Below are 16,151 nucleotides of genomic sequence, written 5' to 3' on the forward strand. Positions count from 1 at the left end.
GCTAATACCATAAAGTCCCATGGGGAGCTGTCACCATTAGTATTTTTATTCTTCTTGAGCTAATGCATACCAGTTGTGATGTATTTCCAGTATGTGGTTGTGTTATGCAGTTATACAGTTATTTCACAGTAAGGAAATTGTGGCTGCAAGGTGAAATGACCACTGTTTGGAAACAGCTACTTGGCAACTGTCATCACACTTCAGGCTACTGCTCTAAGATGGAACGACGTTGGGGCACAACTGGCAAAAGCTGCATCATCTTTGTGATTCCCTTGATATCCCCCGGAAACAACATTGTCATTGTATCATTCAGCGTGTAACAGGTGATTGATCTGTCTACACTTCAGTGTGAATGAGGGATAATGATGGGTTTATGTATCTCCGGGCAGAGGGCGGAAATGGGAACTGGTCACATGGCTGCCCCATACCTCTAGCCACAGGTGTAAGGTGCTACCCAGTGTTGATAAAACATCCAAGCCAGCTTGGGATGCCTCACCTGTTGGGCCAGTTGCCAGTTTTATTATACAACCTTTAAATATGTGTTATTTATTTTGTAAGCAAAATTTAATGGAATTCTTTTAGTACTTATTTGATGGGCTCACACTTTTTATTATTGTGAGTCAGTTGGCACTTTCACACCATACAGAAAATGTTTAAGGTATTAGGAATGCAGTGATCTGTAATGCTGTTATAATTTCATGTTAAGACTGTTGACACCTAAGTGTAATTCATGGTATGTGGAATAGTGCAAAGACATGACAGAATAGAATATTGATGATATATAAAACACTAATCTTCTTCTCTGATGCGGTATATTTTTGTAGATTTACTACTGATGATGATCATATGCAAATTTGGTGGTTCTAAGAAGCAAACCACTTTCTGAATAAAAAACCTATCCTATTTTCTGGAATTTACAGTGTGATATTCATCTAGTATGGCTTCAAGTCTCCATTGGTCTTGGAGCTCTGACAGTAAGGGAAATATCACAAACATTTTGAAATTCCCTTATTTTACCTCTTAGTGTCCAGTATCTACAGTATACTGATCATCAGTACACAGAATGTTTCTATAGAACACTCATATTGTATCTCAAGCGAAGTCTTACTAGAACAGTTCTTCAAAGATCCAAGAACCAGCTGGGATATCATCTAGGGAAGTAGAGAGGTGCCTGATGTGTGTGTCATTGTATTGGTAGTACCCACAGTGCCGATCAGTCTCTTCATACCATGGAGCATGTGATGTTTCCAGAATTAATATAATGATATCCACAAGATCTGATCAAATTTCTTAGAGATTGCTCACACATATATACCAGTCGACAGCTGTTGTCCTGGTTTGTAGACCGACCGAGGTGGCGCAGTGGTTAGACACTGGACTCGCATTCGGGAGGACGACGGTTCAATCCTGCGTCCGGCCATCCTGATTTAGGTTTTCCGTGATTTCCCTAAATCGCTCCAGGCAAATGCCGGGATGGTTCCTTTGAAAGGGCACGGCCGACTTCCTTCCCCATCCTTCCCTAATCCGATGAGACCGATGACCTCGCTGTCTGGTCTCCTTCCCCAAACAACCCAACCCCAACCCTGGTTTGTAGAGCAGGGTGAAATTGAGATCCTTAACCTGCAGACGAATCCAACTTAAAACCTAAGGTTAATGTGTATTCTAAGATGAAGCAGACCATGAGATGAGACTGACCATGTGATCATTGACATAGCAGACTCATGCTTGGGAAAGAGCAGCACTTAAAGGCCTGGGAAGCTAGAGTGGCCATTGAAAAGTCAGTTTATTACACTTAAAAGAGGGTTTTATTTCTATGAAATATCACAGAGAAACATGGCCTTACATCAGTGAAAACTTTTTTTACATGGAAATGAATGTCTTGTTTTCACAACAACACTTTTTTTGTCTTTCATTTCATAAGTGGAGATTGGCTTTGAAGATACCGGTACTACAATTAAAATGTTTTGCCATGTGGTTTTTACTGAAAATTAATGTTTTACATTTGTCTTAGTATGAATATTTCGAAGCAATTTGGAAAACAGAGTCTTACATCACATTCATCACAATATTGCCTGATATCTTTCGTTGCCACTTTCCCAGATCTTGTCTTGTGTCACTCTGGCAAGACCTTACCTCTCTTATGATGAAATTTTGACATTTCTTTGGCTGGAACCAATTTCAGAAAATGTCTTCCACCAAGCCCTTTTACAGGTGAACTATTTTGATTCAAAAGTTGATACAACCAGTCCTCCTTTGTTCACAAATGGCACTGCAAAGTCAATAATGATTTAAACAAAATGTTTCTAGTTACCCTCAGGTTATTATATAAAATCTATGAATTTACAGTCACTACCATGAAAATGTGAAAAAACTTTCTTCCGCCACTTTGCTTCCACTCGGAAGAGGTATAGCCCAATAGGTTATTGCTGTGGCCTGTGACAGTCTCTTTTTTTGTTATAATAAAAAATATAATCAGGTCTCATCTATATCACTCCTAATTTTGTTCTGACAGTTACACTGGATGCAGTCATTTTTTGATTTGTCATCAGCTTTCTTGTGTATTGATAGACAATATGTACATTTACAGAAAAAAATGTGATGGAACAATAAGCTTTTCGTCACTGCTTTAAAAATTTGTTGATCAAGCACTGAACCACTATTGTTCAATAAAAGCTTTCACTCTTCATCATGTAAGGCCATCGTGAAAATATATGTGAAGCATGTAACAGACAACAGTTGAGGCTGTTTGCACTGCATGTGACCTTGTGAGGTGTAGCGCACAGCAGCAAAGTGAACGTGAACATCACAGAGCAAGTAACACACCTTATTGTCTGTGTTTTTTTCCTGCCAATATGAGAGACATTATAGTATAAGCATCATAGAGTACCATTATATAGATGACAGATACAAGAAAAACATTGGAATAAATTTTAAAGCTGAGAAATGTGTCGTATGTCTTACATCACTTATCTTTTTGGAGTAAGTCTGTGCGACATAGGAGCAATGTTGTTCATCTCAAAGGTGTTGAGTGTTGATTATGATACATTTAGGTAGTCTGGTGTCATCGCTTTGGGATCAGCTACATGGCATATGTGACTACACCACTAGCCACAGTCCAAACTAGCACTTTCAAGAATTCCTGCGCACACACACACACACACACACACACACACACACACACACACACACACACAGTTTTGTCTATTTGTAAGCCTTTAATTGCTTGTAATCCCCATACAGTAGAGTCTCGATCATCTGACCTAAACCGACCGCGGCCAGTTCGGATAAACGGGAAGATCGTATAACACAGAAAATAATACAAAAAAACATAAAAATTAAATTTAAGTAGTCCAAATGAGTTAAACATTTAATACAATACAAATCAAATTAGACTGAATAGATATTTTCTGTGTGAAGAAGTTAGTAATTGTCTTTTGTTTGCCTGCTGTTTGCCGTTTTTTTTGCCGCTAAATCACGTAGTCTCTTAAGAAGTAAAACCTTGGTAGACAATGTTTCATCCAGTTGCTTTACATATTTTAAAGCAGTTTCTAAGGCTTTGTGTCCTTGGTTGTGAGAAATCTTGGGCGCACTTTCCTCCACTACATCCACTTATTCATCTTCTTCTTTTTCGTTTACCATGTTGACTATTTCTTCATCTGTCACTCCAAATTCTTCATCTTGGACAATCCATTCATTTACGTCATCTTCTGTGGCATCAGCACATCCTGGAACTTTTTGTAACAATGAAAGCAGGGTAGTATTTTCTGGTTCGGTGTGCTGCTGTAGATTTTCATCATCTGGAGAATTTTCTTGATTTTCCTGTAGCAAAATTTTCCGGGATTTTGCAATTGTGTTTGCTCCAACACTCTCCCAAGATTGGGCCACATCATAAGCTACGTCTTTCAAATTAATACAGTGCAACTGCTCTAGCATGTCTTCTCCCTTGTCCATAACATTAAAGAGGAAAGCAAGTTTCTGCGGTAGTTTCTCTTCAGTGTCTCTAAGGTCCGTTGGTCCATAGGCTGACATAAGGATGTGACATTTGGGGGCAAAAACATGGCCTTTATATCTTGATCTTGAAGTTCATCTTCATTAGGATGACAGGTGGCATTGTCTAGAAGCAACAGTGCTTTGCGGGGCAAGTTGTTGGCTTTCAAAAACTTTTCAGTTTGTGGCACGAGCTCATCCAAGCATTTTTTTTTTTTTTTCTCCTTGATGTAATATTTCACCAGTAAAGCATTTTTAGATACATTTTTAAATGCTCTCGGGTTTTTTGGCTTACCTATCATAGACAGTTTCATTTTCAAATTTGCAGTGGGGTTACTGCATGCAAAAATTGTCACTCTTTCTTTACTACATTTGTAGCCTGGCACTGCCTTTTCGGCCTTTGACGCTAATATTTTTTCCGGTAACATTTTGTAATTGAGACCAGTCTCATCGCAGTTCAAAATTTGATCACCTGTTAAGTTTTCCTTGTCCAATACCTTGTGAAGTTTATTCCTAAACAATTGAACAGATTCAAAATTTGCTGAAAGCTTTTCACCACAGACATTAAGTTGCCAAATTCCGTATCTTTTCTTCCATCTATCGAGGCAGCCTACACTAGCTGTAAAATCAGGTTCACCTTCGTTTAGTTTGTTACAAAACTTTAAGGCTTTTTCCTGCAAAATAGGTCCTGACATGGGTATACCTTTATCTCTATGTTGAGTAAACCATAGGAACAAAGCTTCACTTACTTTTTCATAATCACATTTTTTCATGGTTTTCCAATCTTCCAAAACAGCAGAGGTTGCTCACTGAGAACACCACTTCTCAATTTCATTGCAGTTCCTTTTCCAATCTCCAACTGTTGTTATCCCGATGTTATAATCTTGCACCACTTTTAATAAAGTTTCACCATTGTCTATTCTTTTTAAAGCTTTAAGTTTTTCTTCCATTGAAATGACCACCTTTTTCCATTTTGAAGCCATCACCACAAATTTTTACAATAAACAAAGTGCAACACGTCCACTCCACTACAGATCTAAGTTAGCACTGAGGGGTGAGGAGTAGCAGATGGCGACAATGAACTGAGTATCAACAAACAACACATTAGTCACTGACTTGTCATTGGCTGGCGCACAGATAACACAGAAGGTCAGATAACCAAAGATTGGATAATCGAGACTCTACTGTACTTGTACAGTCTTCGATGTCCAGACATAAAATAGAAAGTTTTCACATATTCTTTGACTGTAGTTTGTGAATGTTAAGCATGTGCCAAGTCTTTTTGCAAGAGTGTTTATAGGAATTTAAAAGGGTAAAGCCACATATTGACGCAATAGATACCTCAAACTAGAAAGTATGATGTATTATCTCAATATCAGTTACCAATTTAGAAGTAAAATTTTAATAAAGCACACATTTTGCAGTCTCTACTTCTTGATTCACACACACATGCACACTATGACGTGAAAGGTACTCATTTACCCACCACTTGTCCTTTTGTCTTTGTTGCAAAATAATACCAATGTGGTGCAATTGTTTTTAACAAAGCAGACATTTTGAACTCTGTAATTAACTGTTCATGCTTTTGTCTACATGTGAGTGAAGGGTTGCATGCACATGACATGTTCTCAATATGTCTCTCTTTTTGTGTGTGAGGCAAGGACCAACACGTGACAACTGGGAGCAAGCTGCACAGATGCAAATCCACCTTTAGGAAAGTACAGAATGTTAAGAACTTTTGGCAGATATTTTTTGTACTGTCAGGGATGCAAATTATAACACAGAGACTATCCTGAAGAGAAAGTAACTTCTTGAACTACTTTGGAACAAGCATGTGATTTACTTGGAAAAGGTTACTGTATATATGTTAACAACCACGGTATTTGCCCGAATATAAGATGACCCTGATTATAAGACGGTCCCCTTTTCTTCAAGAGGCTTCTTGAGAAAAAAATATTTTCGACATATTCTGACTAATCAGAACTACAAACTGCTTTATTGACATGCAGTATCTGCCTAAAAAGCTAACATTATATGTGCTATAAATTTATGTTGTTTATTGATTGTCTACACTTTGATAATACAAGCAGAAATAAAATAAATGAAAATGAATGGCTTACATTAAATTGTGGCCCATTTTCTTTTCTACATTTTTCGCTTGCTAGCCCTGTTGTCTGTGGTGTCACTATTTTTGATCAAAATTCGTTGTCACAAATATTTGATTGTTTCAATTTTTGAGGCTGTGGTTACCGTGGGACCTGAGGAAATACAGTTAAACCCCACTTTTACACTTATCAAGGGCCTTAAAAAAATGGTGTAAAATGTGGGAAATAATGTTTTAAGCTGTAAAAGTTATGTATAGGATACACCCTTGCATTTTCGCACTTTGTGTGATATATGTACGTAACAGGCTTCAAAAGACTTGTCAGGAACTTGTTTATTATCTAATAAAGGTTTATTATCTAATAAAAACCGCTGATGTAACTGGAACTGATAACTTTCTGGAAAGTATGAACATTTGACTCAATTTCATACGTCATAATAGATGTTTTGAAAGCCTGCTGCTGTCATTCAATATTTAAATAATGAAATACTGCACTAGTTATGTATTTTTTCGCGCTTTGCAGCGTGTTTCAAGAATTTTTTCTCATTGTCAAGTGCAAATATTGTAGATAAGTATTTTGTGTTGCATTTGCATGTGGTGTTCTGCGTCTCTCCTGTTGTCGTTTTTTGAGGTTATAGGGTACTGTGCCTCCTCAGTTATGTAGAAACCCCCCCCCCCCCCCCCCACACACACACACACGCAAAAATCACTCACATTGTTTGTTAACATCACAAAAAATAAAAATAAATAAATAAATACATACATATGTAAATACTGCACTTGACAACGGGAATAAATTCTCGAAACACGTTTTGCTTGGTATGAAAAAATTACGTAACCGGCACTGTGTTTATACTAACAAGTAAAAATATTTGAGCAACGCAAAAGTAAATGACTGTGTTAACTAGCACTACAAGTGGCCAAACGCCAAAACACACTAAATATGATTCGACAAATGTGTCATGGTGATCACAACAGTTATGAAAAAGCATTTGCACAGTAGATACAATTTAGAAATGGTTGTGATCGGTCATAATATCTTTATTTGAATGAACCTAGTTACTTCCATCAGCCATGACACCATATAGAGCTTGGCAGCGGTGGGAGATACGACACAAAATGTTACAACTGTTACATGTTTACCGGTTCAAATCCACTGAGTATAGCATTCTGGTGTAAAGAAACTTAACCACGTAATATTTATAAACACTACTGGATGGCCAACATCATGCCAGTGTCATTTTCTTCTCCACGAACACTTTTTTTATAATGCGTAAATCAGGGGAAAATTATAAATATATCGACAGAAGGGTGCAAATTTACATTGTGGACATAGGAAATTTGACGGGAACAATAAGAAATGTCATAAACAGCGGGAAAATGTTAATTTTGGGAATGTAAAAGTGGGGTTATACTGTAGCTGTTATAATCCATATGCATATCAACTTTAGCTTTTATTCTGAATTGAGAATGTTATAATGTCTCTTGCTTACGAATGTATAATTTGCCCACCACTATCTCATTGGTTGTGTACAACCAGAAGCTTTCACATCCCTTTTCATTCCTGTCATACGTTTTGGTGAGTGTCAACAACAATGCACTATGAAACACATAAGTTACGCCACTGGCTCCTATCTAGACTATTACCATCTCCACAGAAATGAATACTGTTGTTGAGTAATTGTCCAGTTTTAAAGTAATTCAATTCCGAATACAAATGGATTCAGGTAAATTGCAGTCAAATGTGGTAGAAGTTCCTAAGAAGCCAAAGTGTGCAGTATAGATTTCCATGGTGGGCAACAGGATGTAATTTGCTCCCTGCTCACGTCAAAAAAAAAAAAAAAAAAAAAAAAAAAAAAAAAAGTTTCAAATGGCTCTGAACACTATGGGACTTAACAGCTATGGTCATCAGTCCCCTAGAACTTAGAACTACTTAAACCTAACTAACCTAAGGACATCACACACACCCATGCCCGAGGCAGGATTCGAACCTGCAACCGTAGCGGTCGTACGGTTCCTGACTAGCGCCTAGAACCGCTCGACCACCCCGGCTGGCTTGCTCACTACACCCCTCCTTGCAATTGTCAAGTTCTCAGCCAAGCAAATATCACTGTTTCCCCTCCAACTCTTCCATAATACTGTGCTTAAGCAACTGTGAAACACGGATTGCAATATCTTCTCAGGTACAAGTCATATATTACAACAGTAACTAATAAATAACTAAAAGATCGCAATCACGATTCAGTCCAATTCTTGAGCTTCCGCTCATCCCTTGATCTACTGACATCTGTTGGTACTATCCCCGTGATGGTCTTGCTGCTGTAATTTTTTCGCAACAATTATTATAGTTAGATTAATATGATTAATTTCATGTGTTAGGCATTTAATTCTGAATTGACTTTCCTCCTTTGTTTCATCTGAATGTCACTATCATGTTCTAAAGCTGATTAAAAGCTGGTAAAATTTTTACCTTGTATTCTATTATGTGAACAGCAACTGAATTTCTCAATTGCAACACGCTTAGTAAATCATTACAGTTTCTCATAGCCAAGTAAAATATTGATCTCTGCTCAGAATCAAGTAATGTTCTTTGAAGGACAATATTTCTGCTTTTTAATATTACCTTTACTTAAAAAGCAGGATTAATGTTTGTACACAGTATTCATACCTGTATGAGAACTTTTATTGCAAACCTGTTTGAGTACAACAAGAGTTTGTAAGGTGATAGAATTTAGTGCTATTTTCTTCTGCGTTTCACAAAATTGCCAGTTTTTAAGCAGAGCAATAGGTTGTTGTAGTGGCTAGTTCGTAATTTCTTGCATATCCTTCCTCTAGTGCCATGTGAGTCAAATGTCATGTGAGTGAGAAACTTCAGTACTGTGTCGAGCACTGAGACATACTGGGAAATATTGAGCATCTTTGAATGTGAATATCATTTACCCAGCCTGCCCTTCCGAATTCTTTAGAATAAATCTGCACATGACCTCAACTGCCAGAACTTAATTTGTAAATGTAAGATGACCCCTATATAGTCTACTAAAACAATGTAAAAATGTTAACCTCAGCAGCAATAGTTTAATCTGCAAATACAAGATGGCCCTGTATTTTTTGAATGACAAATTAGGGAAAAAGCCTCATCGTGTAATCAGATAAATACAGCAATACAGAGTATATCAACAAACAACCTAGGAAAAATACAGGTACTTATGTTGTTGTAACAATGTGGAAGGAAGAAATGAAGAAAGAAGGAAAGATAGAAAGAAAGTAGGAAGTGCATTAATTTCATAAGAAATTGAAACCAGAAGATGAGACTGTATACTGTAGTAAACAACTAAACTAAACTCCACCTAAACAGACCACGAAGGCCTAACGGTACCAGCCAGCCACCATGTCATCCTCAGCCCACAGGTGTTAGTGGATGGGTTTATGGAGGGACATGTGATCAGCACACCACTCTCCCAACTGTGTGTCAATTTATGAGACTGATATACAATAGTGTACAGAAACAGATAGATACTGATGGCATGGAAGGGCAAAAGCTGTGTCATAGTCGTCTGCAGATTACATAATAATTCATTTGTAAAAGTAAGATGGGAGAATTGGGTCATGTAAAAGTAATGTGTTGTCATAAATTACATCAAGAATCCAGATGGTCTGTGTAGAAGTGATTCTCACTGAGTTATCAAATGTTCAGAACAGATTGAACAAACAGTCTCACAAGTTTGTTCACATTTTATTAGATATTTCAATTAATATTTTCTGTATTTAAAAAAAAAAAAAGTGACGAAAGTTGACATGAATGCATGATTAATTTCTGTAAACTGCTGGCTGAATCATATCATTTCGATGCCAAGTTCCACCACCAAACACCACTCATTTAAAGTTTAGGTGTTATGTGGTGGCTAACTGCTGGCACAAGGTGGCTCAGTGGTGCATTAATTGCATAATCATTTCCATCCATATGAATGTAGTAATGTATTAACTTGGATTTATTTATTCTAAAAGGTTCAAAATAACTTTTGTTATTCTGAATTGGCAATGCAAGTGAACTAGAAAGTATGGTAGGATTTTCCAGTTTTTTTGTAAGAAATCCATCCAACCTTTTCAAATGTATACAGTATGTCATTGATGCAGGACGTGACCGAGGATACTGCGCATTATTAGTTCCAGTATTTGATTTCCAGATGAAGTAAAGTTTTAAGTTTAAATATTTTCTAATATTACACCAGTGTAAATCCATTCTACCCATGGGCAATGGGTTTAACGCTATTTATCATACACATGAACACAGTAGATTTACTTTCAGTGAAATAATTTTTCACTTTAAAAAAATTACATCAGTTGAATTTCCTGAGACTTGTGAATTATAAAATGGAAGTTGCAGTATATTGGTTGATTCTTGCAAAGAAAAAGCTAGTAACTAGTCAGTGTAAATACACAAATAGTGCCATTACCGGCTTTGAACCAAAAGTTCATCTTCACATGGCTGTTCACATGCAGATTACATTAAAAGCACGAACATTTCTCAGCACCTGGTTTGGTAAGCTTAAGACTATTTTGTCGAAAATTCGCATTTTGAGTATGTACAAAGCACATGTTGATTCTTGCAAAGAAGAAAACAATATCTGCACTATTTGCGTAGTAACATTGGCTGGTTGCTGTTTACTACTTTGTAAGAATCAATTTATATTTTGTACACAGCAATGATCACAAAATGTCAGTTTTTGGCAAATTGCCTGGAAGTTGCAATTATTTGGAAGTATTATTTTGTCATTTTTCTACTACTGCTTGGTATTGTGATGGCTCCAACCATGTGTCCTTTCAGTCTGTTTAGCAGCTTCATTTCTGCTTTTCCTCTCTTCACTAATATTTATTCATCTACTGGTGCTCTTTTATATAAGCAGAACTCAGTCTTATTTTTCTAAACAGTAGTTTCTCTATTGTTATATTAAGTGATATAGGTCTGGAAACATGTCAGCTGAAAGTTCTTGGCCAAAATAGTTATATGCAGCCAATAGATAACACTCCTCAAGATACCAGTAGAGACAACAACCCTACTAACATAATGAAGAACAAGTGAAAATGTGCAGCACCAAATGCATTGTCAGTGCTCCGTACGTTTCGTTAACAGGGGCAAGGTGGGAGGCAAGAGCTTGGAATATCGGAATATATGTTTTCATGTGCTTTATGTTTGCATATTGAAGATCCAACATTTTCTCTAAAAAAGCTCCTATGAACATGTCCAGAAATGGATGGTCTGCGTGCAGTGACAACAAATCATTCCAGAACACAGTCCAGATCTGCAATGCATCCACATCACTACAGGCGTTCCGAGTGGCCTCTGTGGGATTGCAGATGATAAGGACAGTAGCAGTTGTGATGCAGGATACATGTAATTTTACTTTGGTTTATACCATGTTGGTGGGGCATGTGCCTGGAGCTTGTACTAGGGTTCATCTAAATATCCTGTAGAACCTGATCCTCCAAATCTGGTGTAAACACAGTCCGCCACCTCCGTGGATTTGTCCAAAAGTACCCATGATCTCACAAACTTACAAAAAGAGCTTGAAATGTTGTGTGGTGTGTGTGTGTGTGTGTGTGTGTGTGTGTGTGTGTGTGTGTACGTACGTACGTACTTGTTTTGGTATAGCCATGCTGCCTCTCGACCATTTACATTTGCTTGGCCATACACAAACACAATCTCGGCTTGTTCCTAACATCAATACCAGACCATTCTGCTACGTAGAGTATGCTGTATCGATCACAGAGCTACAACATGGAAGGAACACATGGCATGTGGACATAGCAACTGTCATTAATCAGTGCCATCTACCATGGCAACAATGCATTTCTGTACACATGATCATATTTTCTTCCACTTCCAGGCATGAATCCATCCCTGAAATTTCTCGGTTTTATTATATATATTCCTCTCCTCCCCCCCCCCCCCTCCCTCCCTCCATTTTTTTAAAGACAAGCTAACAGATGCCACAAGGGAGTGGAAGAGTTTCACAGTTTTTCACAGATTTTGTCAATATTTGAGGGAAACTGGGCAACTGCAATAGCACTTTGAAGAAGGAGAGTGGACAAGAACAGCAGCAAGATCTTGTAACTTTGAAGAAAAATTACTTGATTGGGTGACTGACCAATCATCAGTTGCCCAAGAATTGAATGTTGGCAGCAGTAATGTTAGGAATGGTTACTATGACAACAATCAAATAAAGTCAGTGAGTCTACATACTTTTCAACAAGGTAAATGATCCAATAGGAGCACCGTCTGAATCATATTTGAATTAATTCGGGATTAAAAACCCCATCCAGAAATCTTGTTTGAAGTTTTCATAAATCATTCAGCGTGAATTCCAGGGTGATTCCTTTAATGAGGCCGCCCCATCCTTTTCAAGCCATTATTATAGCCAAGTTTATGGTGACATTGATGTTGACAGGATTTTAAACTCTTGCTTTCTTTCCATCTCTACAGGCCGCCAACAGATTAAGCATATTTCTTTGCAAATTTGATATGTAATAGCTACAGTAGTCATCATGTAGATCCCATTGCTAGTGCTGTGGTGCACCAACAACAAGGAGTTGCAGTGAACATGTGGCTATGCATGGTGAACACTTACATAATAGTCACCTATTCCTCAGTGTATTTTTATTTATACACAGTGAAGACCAACTCTGGCAAAAACTATTCTTGCTAGTAGTCTTGTTCAAATAATGACATGGTGGTTAGAATAGATATATTAAAACTATAATATCTGTGTAGCACTTGTTGAGGATTAAAACCCTGGTTCCACAGTGGCTATAATTTTTTGACAAAATTTAACAATTTTCACATCCACTACAATCTTGTTTCAGCTTTTAACATTATCAAGTACTGCTTATAATGTGAGAAATATATGTGTAATTACACAGATATAAAAAATTGTTAATTGTAGTTTCACAACCATAAAAATATTTAGAGCACAAAATAAGTTTCATACAACAAAATTAAAGTTTACTGGCATATAGATATGTGTAAAAAACATTTCCGCACTGACCCAGTTTTCAAAAGAGTTCTGCATTCCTATGCATTAACCGACACCTTAAGATGAGAATATACTTAACAATACTTTGTTTCACTAGTTGAAAATTGAAAATGTTGACAAAAAATTACAACCTTGGTAGAACCACAGTTTTAATTAAATCTTAGTGGCTGTGGAACCCAACACAAAGAAAATGTTTTCCTGCATAGAAACTGTGGCTTAGCATTGGGGGGGGGGGGGGGGGGGGGCAAATGATATGTATGTAATTGCAGTCAAGGTAGGGTTGTTTCTGTTAGAGGCTGTCCTGCTAACAACTGTTTTGCTGTGTAACTTTTGTACTAAATAGTCCCATACAGGTTCCTTATCTTAATTTGCTTCTTGTATTTCTACACTGTCTCTAGAAGTTCGTCTCATTATCAGGGAAACATGTGGTATATTACAGAACACTGGCTAATACCAAGCACATACCACTTTTATATGCTTCTGAACTGTGTCTGCCGTAGATGCTCAGTTTGCAGTGCAGTGGTACAAAAGGTGATGCCTTTGACAGAGTCCACTAAGATGAATTAGGTAAGGAGATCCACAAGCATTGTTTTGACACCCATTAGGCAACAGGTGAAAGATGTTATCAGATGCCTGAGAACTTGAACCAAACTCAACCTTCTGTATGATATCATGCATGAGCTTCTGAACGTATCTCAAGCATCATAAATTGCTGGCATCTCTGGAGATGAGTGCCCCCCCCCCCTCCCCCACACAAACCAGTACAATTTTTGTGAATCCTAGCCCAAGAAGCACCATTCCTTGAACACCTGTCTTAGAAATTCTTCTTGTTCTTTCAGTTTGTGGGTTAACAAAATTTCCAGTGTAAATCCAGTAAAAAATAGCAAATTTTAGGTGTAAGACATTAGACAAGTTCAAAAGTTTACATGCATTTTGTGATTGATGTGTGTGATATTTTTTCTGTGTATAGAATGATTTTGTTAGACTTGTTGTAAACATTGTTATTAAACTTCCTAATCTCAAGGTCATGATTGAAAAAAGAGCTATAGCTTTCACAACATTTGACAAGTATAGTTGCATTCAGGCTTAATTTTATGAGTGGTCTGTTAGTCAGTTCTAGCAGTCTAACTTGATTATACTGGTGCTACAAATTGGTCACTGTGTTATATTTTCTCCAGGGTTGCCTGAAGAAGAGACTAACTCAGCCCCTCATTTGTAGTCAGTGACAGATTTGTCTCCTGGTAGCCATCCAATAGACATTATTTCAAGAGCCACAAGCCAGCTGCTTGAACTAACAATTGTAAACAACAGATGTGCATCTGACCATTCAGTTGTGAGCAGCCAGTGTTAAGTAGTGGTTGTGTGACTATTTTGTGTAAGCATTGTTGCAGTGGGGCAACATCTCTGTATAAAGAGTTCAAGATCTTCAACAGAATGTTTTGAAGAAGAGGAAAGTATGTACAAAGTTTGTACTGCAAGCCTTGACTCAGGGGGCTAGGGAGAAAAAAAAGAAAATATGTTTTGATCCCTGCCACGACTTGATTGAAATGCAAAATGTGGACAATTATTTTCTGGAAAAAGTTATCACATGTGACGAGAGTCGATGTTATCGGTAGGAACCTACCACAAAATGACAGAGTGCAGAAACATACATGGAGTGCAAGTGCTCGTTGATGACATAACTGACATTAAGCCAATGTTTTGTGCAAGTTAAACAACTTCTCAAAGAGGTTCTTTTCTGACTGTTCCCCATGATTGTATGGACATTCTATTTGTACCGATTAACATGATGTACCATGTACCACAAGGACTACTTTTACAAGTTAGTGTACAGATCTGGTTTATTTGGGAGGTATCCAATGTGATAAAGCTCCTCCAGTATGTTCTAAGACGTGTAATGACTGTGTAGTCAACTTGTAATATTCTGAGACTAGAGGGGGAAAAAAAGATGTAATGTTGGTTGATCACAGCCAGTCTGCAAGTACATAGTCATACCGGAAACAGGTCATATGTTTCTTCAAAAGTTCATACACACATACTGTAATATCCATTATTTGCCAGACTATCACAGCTCTTTCTGGTTGTTTATTGGTACGGTTGGAATATGCAAGTAGCAGACCAGTTGGCAGTCTCACATAACAATGGACTACAAATCAGATGAATGCTGGAATTGTTCCTATGTGTCTGTTTGTGACACACACATTATTTTGCATTCAGATAGTTTGCTATGCTTATGTATTAACACTTTCAGGTCACTGAACCCAGTATTTTCTGTCAGCCTTCTGTTGAACCTTGCAGCTGTACTGACAGTTCATTTATTCTCTGTATCTACACCACTATTGATGTATTGTTTTGTATTGTATTGTTTTGTATTGTATTGTATTGTATATTTCTTGGTCCTGTGAATCTCACATTGTACAGGGATACATAGTGATGTTGGACAAGTCAAATAATTGCAATAAATTCTGAACAGAAGCTGTTGCATAGCACAGTATATAGCGATATAAGCCTAAGATATGGGGAAAACAGTCCACAAATACACAAATAATGTTACACATACACAGTTCTTACTTTTGGCCTTGATTATAGATACACACATTTGTATATAACAGCCCACGCATACATAGAATACACAAATAAATTTATAGATACACATTTCTTATTTTGGCCTTAATTGTATAAACTATTTAATTTTTTTCACACATTTACATAGTAGGTAAAAATTCATCAGCACTGTAGCAGCAATTCTGTAGCAAGTAGTCACTCCCTGCTATTTTAATTTTATGCAAGCCAGTTATTATCTTAATTCTTTTAGGTAGTGTGTTGTAGAGTTTTTTGCTTCTTGCAGAGGTCCTTTCTGTTTCAGTTTGGTATATGCAAACTGCACATGTAAATCTTGGTTATTCCTGTTGTTGTATGAGTTGATGTTTTGATTTTTTGGAGCAATTTTGCTGTTGTCCTCTATGATTTTCCTTATAAACATTATTGTTTCTAAGATATATAGGTATGATAATGGAAGAATATGAAGC

At 37.2% G+C, this 16,151-nt stretch overlaps 1 protein-coding gene across 1 annotated transcript in view; it reads left to right on the top strand.

Moving 5' to 3' along the window:
• Window positions 1-16,151, top strand: part of LOC126248361 (neural Wiskott-Aldrich syndrome protein-like) — a 99,853-nt gene that overhangs the window by 62,444 nt on the left and 21,258 nt on the right. The window lies entirely within an intron of this gene.

This window comes from Schistocerca nitens, chromosome 3 (assembly GCF_023898315.1).
Source record: "Schistocerca nitens isolate TAMUIC-IGC-003100 chromosome 3, iqSchNite1.1, whole genome shotgun sequence".
In the NCBI taxonomy this organism is placed as follows: domain Eukaryota; kingdom Metazoa; phylum Arthropoda; class Insecta; order Orthoptera; family Acrididae; genus Schistocerca; species Schistocerca nitens.